Here is a 21,015-nt window from a genome sequence, read left to right on the forward strand (position 1 = left end):
CTCTGGAATTCCTGTTCTCTGGTTGAGAAAATTCTAATCATCCCTGTACAATGTTTCCTTCTTACTAAAGTGGATTTCTCAACCTTGCTACTACAAGCATCTTGTATTTTCTTTGTTGTGAGTAGTTGTCTTGTGCATTGTAAAATGTTTAACAAGATCCCTGGCCTCTGCTCCCTAGAGCTCAAAGCAATCCTCACCCCTGCCCACTGTCCACAGTCCTGACAATTAAAAATATGTCCAAATATTGCCAGATGTGCTCTGGGCTCCATAATTGCCTCTGGTTGGGAACCACTGCTCTGTGGTTGCTGCCAGTGAGGAATCATTTCTTCCCACACTTTATTTTACCACACATTACACCTCTCTTAAAATCCCTATGACTAAAGCAACAAGATGAACAGCAATAATTTGAAAAACCTTTAGCACCATCTCTCCTTGTATACCTGTCTCCTCTCCTGGTTTGTGAGCTCCTTGACAGAAGTGTCTTTTGGTATCTCTAGGGCCCAGTGTAGTGCCTTGCTCTAGTGGGTAATAAGAACACATTTGCTAAATTGATTTGATAAGGTTATAGTCTAGGTCTGTTTTTCCTCCAACTAGTCATTAGATGATTACATCGGTGGAAAGATTAAGAAGCTAAAAATTATTCTAATATCATTTTGCAAGGTTTCATCTATACCTGAAAAGTTACAAGAAGCATTAAGAACAACAGATCTGAAGAGCATTTTTTATTGGTTTGTTTTAACCTTCACACTTTGGAATGCTTTATTGTTGACAAATATTAAGTTTCCTCCTCAGTATAGGTCAACATAGTAATGTGGTTCATTTAAAGTTAGTTTGAGATCGTTTTTAGATCAAATAAGTTTTTAAGCTTAAGGTAGTGGTTCAAACCACAAAACAGTTCTCCAGAACATACTGGTACATAGCATTCTGGATTGTTCCTTTTATATGGGTTTCTTTTGCCCAAACTGTTTAAAAGGTCCCTGGAGCAGGAACATGCTATTTCTTCTCTCTCAAACAGCACCTACTTAGTAAGTACTCTTGAGATAATTTTTTGAAAAACTCTAGTGAGGGGAAAATCAATCAATCCATAGACTTAGATTGCTCTTCCAAGCATGCAGGATTTCATATTTGTTTACAGGATGCCCTATGCACAGGTAGGAATGTTTCCTTCTTGTAAAAAAAATGCAACAAAAAACTATTATCCCGTACGCCAAATAAGACGCAGCACCCTGGAGCCAGTCCTCCCCGTCTTTGCGCTGAAAAGCTCCGGGCTGCGCGAAACGGCAGGGCTGTGGGGCGGCCCGGGCGGGTCCCAGGGTCCCTCTGCAGCACACCTGCGCATCCCGGGAGCCGGCCGGTGCCTGGGGCTGACCTTCGGGCGCAGCGTCCAGGGCGCTGCTCGCCAGGGAACGGGCGGCCGCGCCGCCGCTCCTCCTAGGGCCCGGCCGGACCGCCGGCCTCCCCGCCGACTCCCGCGCTTCCCGCCGGGGTCCGCACGCCTGCCGCATGCGCGGGGCCCGGGGCGAGCGCGGCCCCGAGACCCCAGCACAATGCGCCGGCGGCGGCGGGAGCGGGGCCCCTGCGCGGCCCCCGCGCGCCGCCCGCCGGGCGCCCTCACCTTTGCAAAACTGGAGCAGCGAGGACGTGTCGTACAGGCTGCTGTAGCTCGAGAAGCCGTCCTCCATGCTGAGGCCGCGGGCCGGGCCCACTCCCGGCCGGCCGCCGCTCACCCACACACTGAGCCGAGCCGCGCTGCGGCGGCGCTGGCGCAGGGGCCGGCCTTGCTGTGGTGGCGGCTGCCGCCGGTCACCATGGCAACCGGCCCGCCGCCGCCGCCTGCGCTGCCCGCGCCGCCCGCCAGGGGGCGCCTCAGCGGCTCGGGGACGTGGCAGGCGGGCGCGGCGGCTGCCTCTGGGCCTCGCCCTGCAGCGGCCCGTGGCCTCGCGGGGACAAAGGGCGAGGCCGCGAGCAGGGGCGCGGGACCCTGCCCATGCTCGGCGGAAGCGCTGTCCTCGCGCCGTGCGCAGCTCCGGGACCCAGCGCGGACAACTGGCCGGGCGCCTCCCTGGGGCCGCGTCCTCCGAGCGCGCCCTTGCAGCCCGTTTCCCCCCGCGGCGGGCCCTGCCTCGGCCAGGACAGCGCGCAGCTGCCACCCTCCGCGGCTTCCCACCCAGGGCAGCCCTGCCCGTCACAGTCACAGCCTCGCATCTGCCTTCATTCAGTCAGGGCGAGACTGAGGGTCAGGACAAAGTACCGTAGCGGGAGAAGCGAGCCCATCCGCGAGTTTGCAACTTTTCCTGCCCCTATTAAAGCTAGGTCAACCTTCTGAGCTAACTACCCATGGCCAGAAGTGATGACAGTGCGGGCACTAGCGGTGAGGGGGCTCTAACCCCGATGGACTTGGTTCAGAAGCGACAGTGTGACGTTTACACCTCTGATGCACAACCACTCGTCCCTTGAGTTATATGGGCAAATCTGAAGTTTTAGGTGTGAACCTGTGTAGGTTGAACATAGCGGGGGATGTATGAGCTATTGTTAGGGAACTTTTGGGCCTCCCTAGGTCTGGAGGCCTGTCTTTCTGGAAACTACTAGAATAGATACCAGTAGATGGCAGGGTGGGGGACGGGGTCTGTCACTCTGTGTGTGGCCCATTTAGTTTATGGGGAAACCAGGCTGCTGTTAGGTGCTGCAGGCAAAGGGGGACATTTAAGGCCTGTTCTTTAAGGAAAACAAGGATTGTTGACAAGGGACGATATATCGAGGATAAAGGCTGAAAGACCTAGGTGGGTGAAGGACAGTGGGCAGGACGTCCTAAGGATGTTGCAGGAAAGAAGGCCAGCAGGACCTGCAGAGGGGCCAAGAAGCCTGCCCTGCCTGGTGGAAATGGATGGCTCATGTAGCAGAGATTAGCAGAATGAGATTGGACTGAGGGCCAGGAGCCAGGGGAGAGAGTTCCAAGAGCCAGAGGGGACTAAACAAGACCCTGCAGGAGATGGAGGGCTATGTGGAGGTTTTCATGGGTGCACATGCTGATGAGAATGGGGCTGGGAGCTGAGTCTGTGTGTGACCTGGACACCAGGGGTCAGGGACTGCTGCTGGAGCAGCCCAGGGTGTCTTGAGTGTTCCAGAAATGAGCACTGAGGGCCTGGATAGAGGAACCAAGGTGGACCAGGGGGATAGGCAAGGACAGCGAAACCTCCAGTGAGGAGTGCCCTGTGGCAGCTGGAGTGAGAGGGTTGGGCTCTAGGAGTCCTTGGCAAAGAGTTGTAAGTGAATTCTCTAAAGGAGAGAGTGGAAAGTCAGAGGGGAGATGGGGCAGAGCTTGGCAAGGGGGGGAGAAGGAAATTCCAAAGGAGCAGTTGGAGAGGCCAGAATTTCCCCGGAGGATGTGGTGCAGGAAGCTGAGAGCACAGACAGCTTCCGGGGGTGAGTGCTTGGCAGGGTCCTCTGCAGAAGGCCAGGGAGGATGCAAATGGGGAAAGACCCTTCATCTGGTGGCAGAAGGCTCCCAGGTGACCTGGAGCATCTCAGGGGGCAGGGGGAATGGAAATCAGGTTCCTGGATGCCAAGAGGAGGACACATGTTTGAGGACTTCATCAGGGAAGGGAAATGAGAGCCCAAGACACTTGACAAAAGGGCCAAGTAAAGGTCTCCCTGTCCCCTGCATTTCTAAGAGGCAGGTGCTGTGCAGAGAGAGCTTCCAAAGGGCGACACGGAACACGATGAACATTCTGAGTTTGCCCTCCTGTTTTCTCATTTGCCACCCATCCCCTCTTCGGTGCCCAATTTCACACTCTGTTCAACCTCCCAATCTCGAGCTTCAGGATCCAGGGGAGGTTTGGCATAATCCGGGCGTGGCATTTCTGAACTAGGAAGGGAAATGTTAACTATGAATACATGATTAAAAGTTGCTTCTCTTGGGTTGGGGCTGGGGCTCAGAGGTACAGTGCTCGCCTGGCATGTGTGAGGTGCTGGGTTTGATCCTCAGCACCACCTAAAAAATAAAGAATTGTGTTCACCTATAACTACAAAATAAATATTTTTAAGAAGTTGCTTCTCCTTAGTGACTTTTTAAAAAATATTTATTTTGTATTCCTGAGTTTGAATGGTAAAAGAATACTATCTGGTCACCACAGCTGAGGTTTGGAAGTAAAGAAAATTCAGAAGTGGGAAAGGAAAACTCTGTTTAAAAGTTCAGTTGCAAATTTGAGCTGGAGATTTTCTTAGAAGATATTAATTCCACTAGAGTGGAATTACAAGGAAGAACTCAGTCCACTTGCTTTTGAGTCAATAAAGATCATCATTACACTCAACCTAGGGTATCCAACAGCTGTGTTTTTCCCACAATGATAAAACCTTAGGCTTAAAAAAATATATAGAATCATTTCAAGCATATTAACATTAAGTCAATTAGGTTTAATCTACATGACACTAAAAAAAGAATTCATGGAGAAAGTTCAAGAAAAATCTCTGAAGATTTAATTAATAATGTGTGATATTTTTCCCAATTATTTTAACAGACTGTGATTCCACATCATTTTGAGGTAATTTGTGGCCTAAGCCCAGAAAATGTTGTCATTGTAATAAATGATGTACACTCTGTAGGACAATGTAACCATAGTGTTCAGTGGAATTAATAACAGCATTTGTATAATGTGTGAAAAAAGAGAAAAGAAAGTGGGAGCTCTGTAGCCTTTATTCATAGAGAGCAATAAAAAAAATTACTTAGAAACATGAAGCCTTGGACATCTATTGTTTAATGAAACAGGCTTCCAAGAACATTTACACAGTGCCAGACACCAGGCTTGGGGCCGAAGGTGCAGCACAGAAAACATAGAGTCTTTCCAACTGCAGGTGGCCATGAACTCAGGTTATAGGGTTGTAATCAGCACCTTAAAAATGAAATAGAAAATTCCACTTCTGGGTATGTTCTCACAAGAACTGAAAGCAGAGACTTCATAGGTATTTGTACACCCGTGTTCATGACAGCATCGTGCACAGTAGCCCAAAGTAGGAGTAAACCAAGTACACTCCAATGGACGATGGGAGAAGCACAAGGCGGGAGAGCCAGACCACGGAACATTCCATTTTTAAAAGAGAGGGCATTCAGACACATGCTATGGCATAGATGAACCTTGAGGACATAGTGCAGAGTGAAGTAAGTTGGTCCCCAAAGGACAAATGCTACAGGACTCCACTTATATCAAGCTCTAAGAGTAGACAAATTCATAGAGTTGGAAAATAGTATGATGGGTGCCGGGGGCGTTGGGGAGATGGAATGGGGACAGAGTTTCAGTTTGGGATGATGAAGAAGTTCTGGAGAGGGATGGTGGCAATGGTGGCCCAATGATGTGACTCTGACAATGCCTCAGAGCTGTACCCTTAAAAATGAATGTAATGGTCAATTTTATGTTCTCTGTTACCACAATTTAAAATTATGAAATGGACTAGAGAGTTGCCACGGGTACTGAACATAGTAAGAACACATATTTTTACTTGGATTGTGAGTCTTTCCTTTAAATGCAGCTACCTGGGCCTAGTTGATATTTAAAGCATGTTCCCCCAGGAATATGCAGAGGCATGCTGATGGCAAAATAATTCGTAATTACAAATAATAAGTGCTATGAAACAAAAATGGAAGGATTCTAGTAGTTCTGGAGGATCCAAATTGGCCTGAGGAGGAAATTGAGGGACAAGAGGGGAGCACTGAGCTGGGGAGTCCACTTCTGGCAGATGAAGGCACCGAGGAGCCTAGGACTTCACTGTGGCAGAGGGGGCCTGCTCACAGGAGGGCTCAGAGATCCTGTTAGGGGCTGTGGTTTCTCTCTAAGACCAGAGTTGACCTTCAGTTACTGTTATAGGCTGAATTATGTCCCCTCCAAATTCCTGTGCTGAAGTCCTAACCCCCAGGACCTCAGAATGTGACATATTCAGAGATGGGGTCTTTACAGGGGCAATCAGGTAAAAATGAGGTCATTATACTGGGGCATAATCCAATGTGACAAGTGTCATAAGAAGGGGAAATGTGAACACAATTTCTCAAGGAAGAAAGATGGTGGCCAGGGAGAAAATTGTATCTACAGACAAGGAGGGGGGCCTGGACCTGGTCCTTCCGTTGTACCTCTGAGAAACTAACCTTGCCCACACCTTGATCTTGGACTTCCAGCTTCCAGAAAGACAGCAAGTGCCTGTTGTTCAACTGCCTAGTCTGTGGTCTCTTGCTCCGGGAGTTCTAGCAAGACCATACTGTTAGCATAGAATCTCAAAACCAAGAACCAGCAATGCTACCTTTCATTACTGATATTAAAATATGAAACATGCTTTCTCATGATGAAATCATCACTCCACACTGTGAGAGATAATCACCAATTCTTAGCACCGATAAGGGACATTAAGCCCTGTGAGGTCCCACCTGCCTGCCAATGCAGCTGTCGTTTCTATGGCATCCCTGACAAGTGGTCACTCAGCTCCTTTCACAAGTTGAAGAACCTCAATGATTAAATAGACTGTTGCTTATTTTTAGCCCAAATCGCCCTTGCCAAAGCATCCTTTGTAGGTCCTGCTTTTGTCTGGTCAACTCGATCTCCCTCTGCCCTGGTTTAAGTTTTCATCTATTCTGAAATGTTGCAATGGTAGTGGGGGGCTTAAGCCCCCAGCTCAGCTTCATTACTTGAGGGTTAATTTGCACAAAGAGACAAGGTACTTGATGTCATTTCATTCTCTATTGCCTACTATTAAGTGCAAGCATCTTGGCATAGACTTTGTCCTGCTTCGAAGGCCATCTTTGGCATCCAACACCCCTGTCACACCATGCCATCCGCAAACTCTAGCTCACGGCTCTCACGGCCATGTGTTTGAATACTCTGGACCTCAGTCAGCACCATTCCCCAGTCCCAAGTGCCCGCCTTCCTGGCCCACCAGCACCCTGACTGCCTGGTCAGGTAGGCATGAATGGGCCTCTGTAGGCACAAGCAAGTCTACCCCTTGTGCTTCCCTTATGTATCCCTAATGTCAATCCACCTCAGCCCGTGGGACCCTGTGTCCACTCTCCTGGGAGATCACATGCCTCTAACACCCATCATGCTTGACACAATGTGGAATGTAGTTGTCAGTGAGAAAAAAGCTACTGAATGAATGAATGAACCCTCCAGACAAAATTGGCCACCTGTTACACTCGACAGACTTTCAAATGCTTGGAAGACTGCCCTCGTGTCTCAGAGTAACGTCCCCATTTCCTCCCTGCCCATCATGTGACAGCTTCTAGACCCTCATTTGCCTAGATGCATGGGCCCCTCCTCCCCAAGTCCTCTCCCCTGATCCTGGTACCCAGAACTACACACGACAACCCCAGAACGCTCTGACCTGGAAGCACTTCCCTTTAATACCTTCAATATTTTGAGTCTGTTGATGCACCCAAAGTTTATATTGATTTTTTTTGAGCAGCCAGGATGTGGGCTATTGTTTCACATTGAACTTCCGGTCAATTATAGACCATCAGTCTGTTTGAGATGAACCGCTCTTGGGTCTTCTCCATCCTATACTGAGCTAGTTAATTTTTTCTATCCAAAGACAGGATTTATCTTTATCCCTGTTAAATGTCATCTTATTGGTTTCCATCCATCCTTTTACAACCAAAATCTCTTAAACTCTTAAGTCTGACATGTAACACATCAGCTCTGTGACAGCAGAGAATGTGCCATAATGGACCCATTAAGGTCTCCTCACCCTTGTCATTGATGAGCACATCATCAGGGTAGGATGTGGACAGAGCCCGAGGGCAGCACTGGGGACACCTGCCTGCACCTCTAATCATCCATTTGCTTATATCTGGGCTCTTGCCAAGCTGTTTGCCCACCCTGCCCACCTTCCTCCGTTTCGTTGAGGAGATTGGAGAAGAATTTCCGCCACGGCTCTGGAAACCCAATCTGGTAACACCATGAAGAGAGGAACTTAGTCGGCTTGGCTCTGAGGAACTACCTTTCCTGCCAAGTGTCAACACGCTAGCTCTTCAAAGATCTGCTGAAATCTTTGCTCAGAACCAATATTAATATCCAACGTATCATCTGTGTGTTCCAGAACCCAGCTTCTCCTGCTCTTTGGGAAATGATGAGCTTTTCTCCCTTCCCAGTTTTCTGCGACTCCCATCTGGCAAAATGAAAGGTGGCTTCTGGAGGCCTGGAGAAGGCAGCTGCAGTCCCCGGCCCTCGCTGGCCTTGGACTCCTGCCGACGCCTCCCAAGGGATGCTTCTCCTAACCCTCCCGTTTTAAGATTACTGTCATCCTTGGAGAAAAAGAAGCCCATGAAACCAAGTCCCAGCTCTGCACACTGGCTTTCAGGATCCTTCATGGTCCCATCCATGAGCTTCTAGTTCAGATGCTCTTTGCCCTCAACAGTTCTCTCTGCTTTTCATTTCCCCCAAACCCCTTAACTGCCTGCCCCAGGGGCTTTTGCTCATGAGATTCCTGCTGGTGGAAATGTCTTTCCACTGGATCTGTGGGCTCCCTGGCCTTGCCCCTGGCTGGGAGCATCAGGCATGGTAGCAGCTCCATAGCTCAGCTAACAAAGCCAAGCTCCTGGACCACCAATGTCACTGGGACGGGCCACAGTGGAGGAGAGGTACTGCTGAGAAGCAGTACTTTCTGCTCAGACAGCCTCATCAAAGGCCACTCCAACTCCATTATTCTACCACAAAAATGTTGACATCGCAGAGCCATGAACATTGGAGCCTCTTAAATAATTTGTTTATTGTCCAAGGAGGTGTGACATCTCTTTATTATCTAAGAAGCCCATGGCCTTTTTACCCTAATAGGCTATTCAATCCAACATGTCCTTAATGATTTACATTCATCCAAAGAATTTACATGTTTCAAAGTATCTGAAATGAAGCGGAAGATCAAAAGCAACAGTTGGTTGGTTTTCTCTGCTTAGGAATATCAACCCATTCAGAAAACGCGTTGTCGTCCTTGTCTCTACAGTAAGTGCCACAGAACATTGTGAATCTTTGGCTGTGGCCTCTCCACCAAATCATGTCATTTTGGGGGCGTTTGGTCATTTGCTCCATTGTGGCGGCTGTGAAGTTTCACGGCCATTCTTGGCATACCACAGGCTAACCACAGAGTAAATAAGCTAATATTAGAGCAACCACTCATTGCAGGGTGCCTGGGACAGCCGGGCTCCCAGACTGTGTCCTGGCTGATGGCTCACATCTCCCTTTGACTCGATCAAGTATTCTGGTAGGGATGATAAATCATATGGTCATCCTAGCTGATGTGGGAAGGCTTAGGATCTGTCCACACTGTGCACCACAACAAATTATATTAGATTCCTGCAGGCACATTAAAAACACCATCAGAAGCTGCCTCACAGCATCAAAATGGCAAGAAATAAAGTTGCCAGTCATCTAGATTTTTATCAGAGAAGTCAAGGGGAAAAAGGCCCACTTCTGAGGTTTGCCTGGGGCCTGCTCACCACGTGGCACCTGGTGCTCATCCTACGTGGGAGCTGCCAAGAATGAGCAGGAGGTGGGCTCAGAGACAGAGAGGGGTGGAAGGAGTCCCCAGGAAAATGGAGCTGGTCAGGGATAATCATGTCCACAGAAGGCCGCCTGCGGTGCTATTTCAAGAAAGGCAAATGTGTACCAAAAGGAAAGATGACGTTTGGAAGTGGCAGTGGCTTTGTGGAGGAAGAAGAGTGAGGGGGTGGTGTGGGAAACCAGGGAAGGAACGGCCCCCTTTTAGTCTGAAGCCTTGTAGAACTATTTGATTTTTTAAAATAAGCAAAGTGTGCGACAAGGCAGATTTCAAACTCACTCTGAAAGTCCCTTGTATGTTTTAATCTAAGTCCTCAAGCTGCCATTGTGTATTTGCTCCTGATTGTGAGTTCCGTCCTCGTCGACATTTCAGACACCTGCGGAGCCATCTTCTGAGGCTGGTGACTGTGCCCGCCAAGTCTCAATTCCAGTCCCAAAGGGACCTTTCCTTTGAGTAGGGAAATCTTGGATGGTGAAAGATCTACATGCCTTTTTATTTTGCTTTGCATTGGAGCTGGGTTTCCAAAAAAACTCCAAATACTATGTAAATCAATCAAAGTCAGGAAAATGTGTGGCTAAGGGTCGCGATTTTAAGGTGTCGTGGGATAAATTTTCCAGGAAAAAAGTGTATTCCTGCATGAGATTATAACGCGTCAAGTTCTGTTTTCATATACTGTCCACTTGCTGAGACATGGAGGTGGAAGTCAAAAGGTAACTGGAGAACATGTTCCCAGGCAGCCTCTCACCCTGTGAGGACAGGGGGGTTCCCTTAGGACCCTCTTACTAATGACAACAAATTAGAATTCATTTTCATACCATATACTGAGATGAGGCCATTAGTTACATTACCATATGCCCTCTTAGTGACGTAATTCAGTGGTTTGAAACTCAACTCCATCCAGTGAACTTAGTAGCAAAATGAGTGTCTCTACCTACTGTAATAGGAAGTCATTGTCTTTGCCATGATTCACACAGGCATGGATATTCTATGTTCTGCTTCTTCCCTTGCATATCTAATGTCCTCAATCAACTGTCCTGCAAGTACATCTAATTGGTGGAAGCAAAATTATAAGTCTCTATGTTGAGTCAGTGTGTCTATGCAAAGTGATTACATACTTTTTATGAGACCCTATTTTTTTAACTGAAGTTGTAGGTTATTAATTTTGAGTAGTGCAGTTTCTCCAAATTATGGCTATCTAAATTTTTGTCGTCTTCATACAAACTTCAGAATACATTTGTAAGATATTCAGAATAAAAATGTTAGTACATTGGAGAAAATTAGCATATCATCATCCCACATCTTACATTGCCCATTTTTTTTACATAGCAAGAATAGCTAAAATATACTCATTTAATTCAAACCATACATAGTACAATTTCATCACCCCAGTCCTCACATTGTACAGTACATCTCTAAACTTGCTTATCTTGTACATTGCCACTTGGTATCTTCTTGCCTACATTTTCCGGTGTCCACTTCCCCTTCTATCACCACTCTTAAAGCTCTTGAGCTCTTCCAAACAATACAAGCAGAGGACATACTTCCAAACACATTTTATGAGGCCAAAATGTACTTTCAAGTATTGATCTTGTATACTGTGACCTTGCGATATGCACTTATTTCCAAGAGTTTTTGGTTTTGTTCTTTTGAATTTTCTACATAGATTACAATGTCATCTAAAAATAAAAACACCTTGTTTCTTCCTTTGAATCTATATTTTTTTTCTTTATTCTTGAACTGGTGAGGGCTTCCCATATGATGTTGAATAGAAATAGTGAAAAGGTGTACCCTTGCTTTTCTCTTGGAAAAATCATCAAATTGTTCACATTAGGTATGATGTTTTCATTAGGGTTTTGTGTATGTTCTGTATAAGACAAGGACTTTTTATTTTTATTATGAATAGAAATTGGATTTTGCTAAGTAATTTTTTTTTTACTTGAACTCATGTATTTTCTTCTTTTAGCATGGTAATGTAGTAGATCATGTTAAACCTTGTATACCTAGAATAAATTCCACTTTGTCAGTATGTACATTTTTACACATTTTATTTGCTAATATTTTGTTGAGGGGTTTTGTGTTTGTGTTACCGAGAGAGAGATTTCTATACTTTTCCTATTTTGCAATGTCTTTATCTGGTTAGGGTGCTGCTGGTCTTATAGAATGTGTTAGTGTGCCCTCTGATTCTATGTTTGGGGAGAGATTGTGGAAAATTTAGAAAACTATAAATTTAGGGTAGAACTCACCAATGAAACACTGGAGACTGATACTTTCCTATTTGAAAGGTTATTAATTATTGATTGGATTTCTTAGTAAATATACAATGCTATACAGACTTTATATTTCTTTTGTGAATTTTCTTAGTTCGTGTTTTTTAAGTAGTTGGTCCACTTCATCTAGGCTGCCAGTTTTGTGGCTATAGGGCTGGTTGTTTATAGCTCTCTTTTGTCATCTTTAAGATTCATGATTAATAATGATAGTCTCTGTTTCCTTTATAATGTTGGCTTATTATGTGTTCTCTTCGTTATCTTGTTAGCCTGGCTAGAATTGTTATTAATTTATATTGTCAAAATACCAACTGTGGTTTTGTTGATTTTCTTTAATATTTCCTGCTTTTCAATTTTTTTTTTAAATTTCTGCTTCAAATTTGATGATCCTCCCCCTCCCCTTTCTTATTTCTTGTTTGCTTTAGAACTTCACTTGCTATACTTCTACTGAAACTTGGGTTATTGATTTTAGAACTCTTTTTCCAACATAAGAATTTAATGCTGGGGCTGGGGTTGTGGCTCAAGCGGTAGCGCGCTCACCTGGCATGCGTGTGACCCGGGTTCGATCCTCAGCACCACATACAAACAAAGATGTTGTGTCCGCCGAGAACTAGAAAATAAATATTAAAAAAAATTCTCTCTCTCTCTCTCCTCTCTCACTCTATGTTTAAAAAAATATATATTTTTTAAAAAAGAATTTAATGCTATAAATTACTCCATCTAAGCATTGCTCAGCTGTATTGCACAAATTTTTGTAATCTGTATTTTCATTTTCATTTACTTCAAAATATTTCTAAACTTCTCTTGATAATTTGAGTAGTGGGTTGTTGCAGAACTGTGTCACTTATTTTATAATATTGAGATATTTTTCAAAGAATCCTTTAAATTTTATTATGATAGAGGAAAACTTTTTGTATGATTTTGATTTTTTTAGAGAGAGAGCGAAAGAGAGAGAGACACTCAGAGAGAGAGAGAATTTTTATTATTTATTTTTAGTTTTCGGTGGACACAACATCTTTATTTGTATGTGGTGCTAAGGATCAAACCCAACGCTGCGCATTCCAGGCGAGTGTGCTACCACTTGAGCCACATCCCCAGCCCATAATTTAATTTTTTTAAAATTTTTAGTTGGCAATAGACAAAATATCTTCATTTTCTTTATTTAGTTTTTTGTGTTGCTGAGGATCAAACCCAGTGCCTCACACCTGTGAGGCAAGTGCTCTACTCCTGAGCCACAACTCTAGTCATGATTTTTAAAATAAATTTTAAGTATGTTTTATGACCCAGAAAATGTTATATCTTTGTCAAGTTTTCATATTAATGTAAATGTGAATGTAAATTCTTCCATTGTTGGATGGAATATTCTGTACATGTCAATTTCATCAAGCTAATAGGTAGAACTCTTTGGTTCGTGAATATTTGTACTTGTTGTATCGCTCTTTGATTGATCAACTACTGATAGAGGGTTATTGTACACACTTTAATATAGGCTTGTTGAGTTCTCCTTTCAACCCTGTCAGGCTTTGGATTGTGAATTCTGATGCTGTCTTATTAGGTACATACACATTTAGGATTTTTATGTCTTTCTGAACAATTAGCCCTTTTATTATTTTTTTATCTTTCATAGTCATTGCTCCAAAGTCTGCTTTATCTCATATTAATGTAACTATTTTAGCCTCATTTTGGTTAGTGTTAGCCTAGTAGATATTTCTCCAGAAATTTACTTTTAAATTATCTGAGTCTTCATATTTAAAATGTGTTTCTTACAGACAACATAAAGTGCCCACCCTGAAAACTTCTTTTAGTTAGTGTGTTTAGACATTTTGAAGTTATTATTGCTATAACTTGAACGAATATTCACCATATTAATATCTGTTTTCTATTGTTTGTTTTTGTTCTTTGTTTCTTTCTCTCATTATCTTTTACTGCCTTCTGTGTTTCAATTTAATACTTTATATAACTCCAAATTATCTCTTAACAGAGTTTTCTTTTTCTTAAACTTTTTAAATTGTTGACCCAGACTTAAAATATATCACTTTAACTAGCATAAGCCCATCTTCAGAGAGCACTCTATCACTTCAAATGTGTCACAGGTAACTTATAATGTGTCACTTTCTCTTTTTGTCATTTCTGATATTTATGTCATTCATTTCACTTAGGCATATGCTATATTTGGCCCATATATTGTACAATTGCTGCCTTAAATAGTTATCCTTCAAATCAATTAAGAAAAATAAACCCGTTTTAAACCTTGATCCATCCCTTCTTCTTTGCTCTCCATTTCCTTACATAGGTGTGATTTTGACCTTTTTTTTATTTGCCTAGAGAACTTTTTCTTTTTTAATTAACATTTTTATAGGGCAGATCTGTTGGCCTGGAATTTCTGCATATTTTGTTTGAGAAAAGTCATATTTCTACATTTTAGAGGATTATTTTGATGGATATATATTTTTCAGAGTGTTTTTTAATACTTCAAGTAGTTTGTCTAATTATTTTTTTTATTTTGTGATTTCTGTTGAGAATATGTAATTACTTTCCTTGTCCCTCTATAGATAAGTTTTGTTGTTTCCCTATGTAGATAAGTTGTCCCTCTACAGATAATTTTTTTGTGTGTGTATGTATGTATGTTTAGTTTTCTGCTTTTCTGTTTATTATGTTTTCTGTTTTTATGCAGTTTGAATATGATATGCCTAGACACAGATTTTTAGTAATTGTTTTCCTCAGAGTTTCCTTCATCTGGGGTTTGGCATGTCATTAATTTTAAAAATGTTTATTTTATGTTAGTTTCTTCTTTTATGGTATTTCAATAATGTGTTTATTATTCTTTGAAAATTTTCTGTAGGTTCTTGGATTTTGTTGAGTTTTTTGTTATTTATTTTCCTTCTTTACAATTCAGTTTAGGGAGTTTCAATTGACTTGTTTTGGAGCACAGTGATTCTCCAACTGTGCTCACTCTATGTTGAGCTCCCAGAGGTCTGTTTCCTTGTTATTACTCTGTGTGTGCATTTTAAATTTCTTGTTGCTCCTTTAGATACTTAGAATTTTCATCTCTCCACCTTCATTACTCAACTGTTCTTGTGTTTATCTGCTTTTACTTTAAATTATTAAATTACTTTGCATATTAATAGTTATTTAAATATTATATCTGGTAATTATATAAAATATTGTCATTTTGGTTCTGAAAATTGTTTTGTCATTTTAAATTGTGTTTTCATCTTGATTTTTGTGATGCCTTGTATTTGATAATTGGACCTGAAATAATGAGGCTTTTAAAGAAAGGATTCATGTTCATCAAACTAGGAGTTAGACTGTATTTAATGTTTGCTCTAGGTTTAGGTAACAGAGGCTCCACAATTCACTAATATCTTTTTGTCTTTTTGTTTATCATCCCCTCTTGACTTTTGATTTCACCAAGTACTACTTCTCAACAAAAATAGCTGTCTTGTAGCACTCTTTCAGCTTATGTACTCTTTCATTACACTAGAACCTGTTGGTGTGGTAGTAAAGAAAAAGGGTAAAGGAACATTCTGTAGCTTTCTTGTTAAATCTCAGTCTTTTAGTAGGCCTCTGTTTGGTTCTGTGTCTTTCACCAGTGCTTCTCCAGGGGTCAAGCTGACCCCAGACTCTTATTAAAACTGTAGCTTTCTAAATCTGTGTCCTTGATTTAGTGACAGCTATTGGCTGTATGGTTTTTATTGTTGTTGATATTGTCTTTTTAGATAAGGCAGGAAGACTAAATTGTACTAGAGTCAGGGAAGTACCCTTCCTACAGGTGGGATGTAGCTTTGGCAGAGTCCTTTTCCTTCAGAGTCATGGCCTTTGTTTTGGAGAAGTCTATGATGTATTTCATGGTGGTTATTCTTTTCTCTCCCTGCAGAGCTATAGGGGATCTTGGACTTTCGCTATGAGAACCTACTTCTATACTAGGAAACTGTAATATTGCTTTTATATGTATTGTTTTTGTAAAGGAGAGTTAGAAACTTTTATGTGGCCTTTATTGTCATAATGTCCCTCAGGTTGTAAAGCAGCAATTCAAAGGAAGCTCTGATACATTGCTGAGAATGTCTGTTACAACTATGTATTCACATACTGGAAGTATAAGTGCAGGAATTTTGGTGTGAATATGTCTCAAATTTTCCTACCAGTATTCATGTGGTTAGTTTTGTGTATTGCCCAATTTTTCCCTTCCCAGAAGAGTTCTTTATTTATCAATTCTAATTTTAATATGTTAACTAAATTTTTATCTAATTAATACACTTATTCTTTCTTCAGGTTCACATTGTTTGTTTTCTAAATTCTTGATTGGCAAATTTTGTTTCCTTCCTTTTTTCTCATTTAATATTGACATTTTTATTAAAATGAGCTTTTATATAAAATGTTCCAAAAATCATCTTCTGTTTAACTGTGGTGTTAATGTTCTATTTTATTCAAGAGTCATGTACAAGAGTATTACCAAATTACCAAGTGTTTTTCTGTCTAAGTCTGCCTATAGTTAAATCTTACACATTAATTTATTTTTTTGTTAATTTTGGTTAGCATCTGTAGAGTATGAGTTTTGTACTTACTTAAACTCTTTTTTATGGCCCCCAAATTTATCATTGGATTTTGCAAAGGATGTTTAGGAACTTTAAAAGAAAGCACGGTATCTGTTAATCGACAATATATGTCTGTATGTGAATCTGTGGACTACTATATATGTGTTCCTGTGAAAATTTCCTCATGTTTTTTAATTGATAAAGATCAGTGATTTATTTATTATAGTTCTTGAGGCTGGGAAGGAAGCCCAATACCAAAGCTCCAGAAAATCCAATATCTGGTGAGTGCCTCATTCCTCAGAGTTGGCATCTTCTCTATGTCCTCACATGGTGGAAGGCAGCTTCCTCCAAGTCTCTTTTATAAGGATACTAATCCTATTCATGAGAATAGAGCCCTCACGACCTAGTTTCCCAAAGGCAGATCCTCCTAACACCATCAACTTGGTGGTCTCCTTGTATTTTAAACAGATTTCAAAATAATTAATCACATGTTTTTATATGGTCACTATGGATTGATTCAATCCATAAGTCAAGGGTAAAAGACCCACATAAAAATAAAAGGAGGCATAAGAAAAACAGAACAATTTTAGAAGAAAATACAGAAATATATTTTACTAATATTACTAATTTACTAATATGAAAATAGTTTTAATTCAAGATGAGTAATTTTTTAAATGAATCATAAATATATCCACGATTAAAAGTGATAATTCTATTACATTATGTTAAAATAATACTTCTAAAGACACAATGAAGGAAAAGAAGACAGAGCACACTCTGGGTAGAAAACATTTTTGATACATAATATGTAACCCTCAGAGAATCATTATTTAAATAATAACTAACAATGCATAATAATAACTATGCATTGATTAAAAGTAAAAAGTTGATAGAAAATTACCCGGAAGAATAATTAACATTTTATAGAAGAAAAGAGAGAAATAGTCAATAAACTAAATAAATTATTTTCCCTTTTATTGGTAGTCATGAAAGTGCTAATCAAAGTCTTAGAGGCATAGCATTTGATACAATCTGGAATGGCAAAAATTAAAATCTCAGTATTTTCCGAAAATGTAAATCAAAGAAAACTCTTACACTGATGTTGGCTTGTAATTGGTGTAGCTGCTTTGGGAAACAGTTGAAAGTTATCTTGTGAAGCTGTGCATGGTTATTTTCATGCTGGAACAATGTCATTCCAGGGATCAAACCAGAGATACATTCTTCCATATGTACCGAGAGATATATGCAAAAACATTCACAGTTCATTGTAACTCTATTAGCACAAAAGAATAAATGAATCAAATAATTTTAGAATGAACACAAAGGGATGTTCCTACACAATAGTGAAACTTCAATGAACAATCATCTGTAGTAATTTAGGTACACTTAAAAAATGTCAAGTGAACTATTTTTTAAGAGATGTTATGATATTTCTTTTATACAAAGGTCATTAAATTGTCAAATATGTTTTTAGCAATTGCTATATATTTAAAAAACAAATTATTTTTAAGTCACAAATATAGTTGTGTTTGAGATAGCTGCAGAGATATTTGACAGAGTCATTATTGATAATCTAATACTTTTGGATTCAAGTTTACTGATTTATATTTAACAAATGATAATATATGTCAGATTGCATTTTTATATTTGTGACTATTACATTAAATAAGGTAGTAAAATTTAGTATTTTGTTAAAAATTCCATAACTTTCTCTAGAGATGATTTGTTTTACTATAGACTTATTAAAAGATTTAGATAATAGCTATTTCTGAAAAACATCATCTGTACTATATCTTGATTATTTTCAGAGAGAAACTAATTAATTATTAGTCAAAACTTGTGGAAATTTAACATATACTTTATACTAATTTTAAATATTTTAGGTAATTTCATAGATTCATTTTATTTATCCATTTATGTTCAGTTCTTTACACTGTGCAATTTCACAGTTTCCAGAAGAGCAGCAATTGTTAGCCTCATGTTAACTTTTCACTAATTTCAAAGTAATGATGATCTTTGTTTCTTTTCTGGGTAAATGGTACCATCTGTCCTAATTGGATGCTAAATGTATGCCTCCAAAACTGTAATACATGAGGACACATTAATTTGTGATAAAAATTGATAGGTATTAGACATACATGAGCAGTGGGAACCTGAGGTTAAAGGTATAAATCTATAGACAGTGCTTTTTTGAAAAAAGCAATTTACTTCGGGCCTCTCTGGCCCAGCTCTGGCTTAAGTCAATGAAATATGTTACATTCTTCAGCAAGCAACCTGTTACCAGGAGGAGAAATGCAGGCCCAAAGACACCTCCTTACCAATACAAAGAGCAAGTTACCCTCCAAGGGTAACTTGTGACCTTTATGTAGATCAAAGTTTCCAGAACTTTTGGAAGACAGGATTATTAGATGTAAAGCCCACCAACCATAAAATCTGTAAGTTTCAATTAGAACATGTCAGCATAGGCCATTGTGACCCAGAATTGCCTTTGGAAATTTTGCATGTCATTATAATATCAAATTTCATCTGTCTGGGTTTTGCCTCTGTGCCTATAGGTAATAGCATGTGCAGTGGAGATTAGGAAAACTGGTGCAGTCTTGTTTTCAGTCAAAAGTTCAGAGGTGGACCTGGTTAGGGCTCTCTGGAAATTTCTCTGAGACTTCCAATAAAACTGGAAGGCAGGAGCAGGGATTGCACTGTTCATCTCCTCTCTGAGAGGACCCCACTCTCTACCCTTTTCCCTTATCAATGTGCTTTTTATCTTTTTCCTTTCCACTATAAACTGCTGCTTACTAGTATGTGTGACTCAATTTAAATTCTTCCTCTGGGGTTGTGAAGAGTGGGTAGTCACAGGTTGCCACTTTGGTTCTGTGAGTGGACCTTGCTTTGTAAAAATATAAGTTATCTTTTGCATTTTATTTATGTCTTTATTTCTTGTGATTTTGGATAATTTGCATGCTTACTGATGTCTATATTTTTCCTGTTATCTACCAGATATTACAAGAATAGTGTTAAGCAAGTGAAATAATGAAGTATTGTCAATGTAAACTAAATACATTGATTTAGTTATACTTTAATATTAAAATTATTATGTATAATAGTACACTGTGTAAAGAATTAGCATGATGTCTTGTTAACATGCAAACTGTACTGTCCAAAAAGGATTTTTCTGCCACTTTTAAAGTATTTAATACTGATAATTTTAAAAATGAAATAAACAAGCCAGGTGCAGTGGAACATACATAAAATTGCAGCTTCTGTTAAGGCTGAAGCAGGAGGGTTATAATTTTGAGGCCAGGCTCAGCAATTTAATGAAATCCAACTTAGTGATACCAATCCCAAAATAAAAAATAGAAAGGACCAGGGATGTAACTCAGTAGTGAAGCACCCCTGGGTTCAATCTTCAGTGCCCTTCCACCCCAAGAAAAAATGTATGGAAAGTTTTAGTCTAGTGAACCACTAGGGAAAAGAAATGCTAAAAATATATAATTATAATGCATTAAGATGATTATTTAAATTTAAAAGTTTCCTGTCTTAAAAGTTTACTTAGAACTAAATAGTAATGGTGACATCATTATATATGTTTTTATAGGATATTATTTTAGTAGTTATACTTTTTAAAAATAATTTAAACAAGATTTTTGAAGTATATATTTCTGTGTCTCACAATTAAAAATGGCATAATGGGTTTAAATAGCTTGACATTTCTGCTTTATACAAAACAGATTTAAATATCAGGCCACATCCAGGTGATAGCAATCTTCCCTTTTTATAATTATTCTTCATCTATGTTATCATTTGAATTTGAGCTAGTTAAATATTTTCTGGGAAGAATATTGAATGCACTGAATGATTCTTCTAAGCCAAGCTAACCAGATTAGTTATAGCTCAGGGAAAAGTTTGCAAAATAATATTGCTGTTGTTGCCTTGTACTTTCCTATTTGCTGCTTTTATTTTTATATCACTTAAAGTACTTTCAACCAGAACTTTATAGAAAAATTATTCCTCTAGTAAAAGTACACTTTGTAGGCTTTAGCACTAAGCAAAATATTCTACCAATAAAATCTGATGTTTGTGTTCAACTGCTAAAAGGATTTGGAATTCAGAGACTGTCTTAGAAAATGAGTGAGTCAAATCAGGTGAAACCAAACTTCATCTAAATTAAATTCTGCTGTTTCATCTTCATATATTAATATTTGCTGACTAATAAATTAATTTAATCCATAGAGTTGGTATGCTATTTCAGCATTTGTTGCATATTAAATTACTATATATTTATTATAATATTGAATATATTATTAATTAATAAGCAATAAAATCACTGTTATTTAAAATGCATAACTACATAATTTGTTCTATAGATTGAAATTACCTTAAACCCAATATTCATAGAAAAACTAATTCAAATATCTATTGACTCGGAAATTGTAATTTTACTTGATAGAGTTTTAGCTTGGTAAATTTTCTTCCTGAAGTTATTTTCTGCAACTTTGAGTTATTTCCTATAGTTATCAGACAGTCTATATCATTAATATTGTTCTCATAATAGCTGTATGAGGCAGACATAATTATGTGCATTTTACTCCATTGCTTTGGGTGTCAGGTGAGGCAGAAGAGTGTGGCAGAGAAAAACAATTTAGGACATAAAATCAGGAAATAGAAAGAGAGCCTCCCCCTCTGCAAAACTA

General features: G+C 40.0%; 1 pseudogene; it reads left to right on the top strand.

The window, feature by feature from the left end:
• The first annotated feature begins 2,337 nt into the window (after positions 1-2,337).
• The window catches only part of LOC113178056 (OTU domain-containing protein 4 pseudogene), a 30,998-nt pseudogene continuing 12,320 nt past the window's right edge, over positions 2,338-21,015 (top strand).

Source organism: Urocitellus parryii, assembly GCF_045843805.1.
Source record: "Urocitellus parryii isolate mUroPar1 chromosome 8 unlocalized genomic scaffold, mUroPar1.hap1 SUPER_8_unloc_2, whole genome shotgun sequence".
NCBI lineage: Eukaryota > Metazoa > Chordata > Mammalia > Rodentia > Sciuridae > Urocitellus > Urocitellus parryii.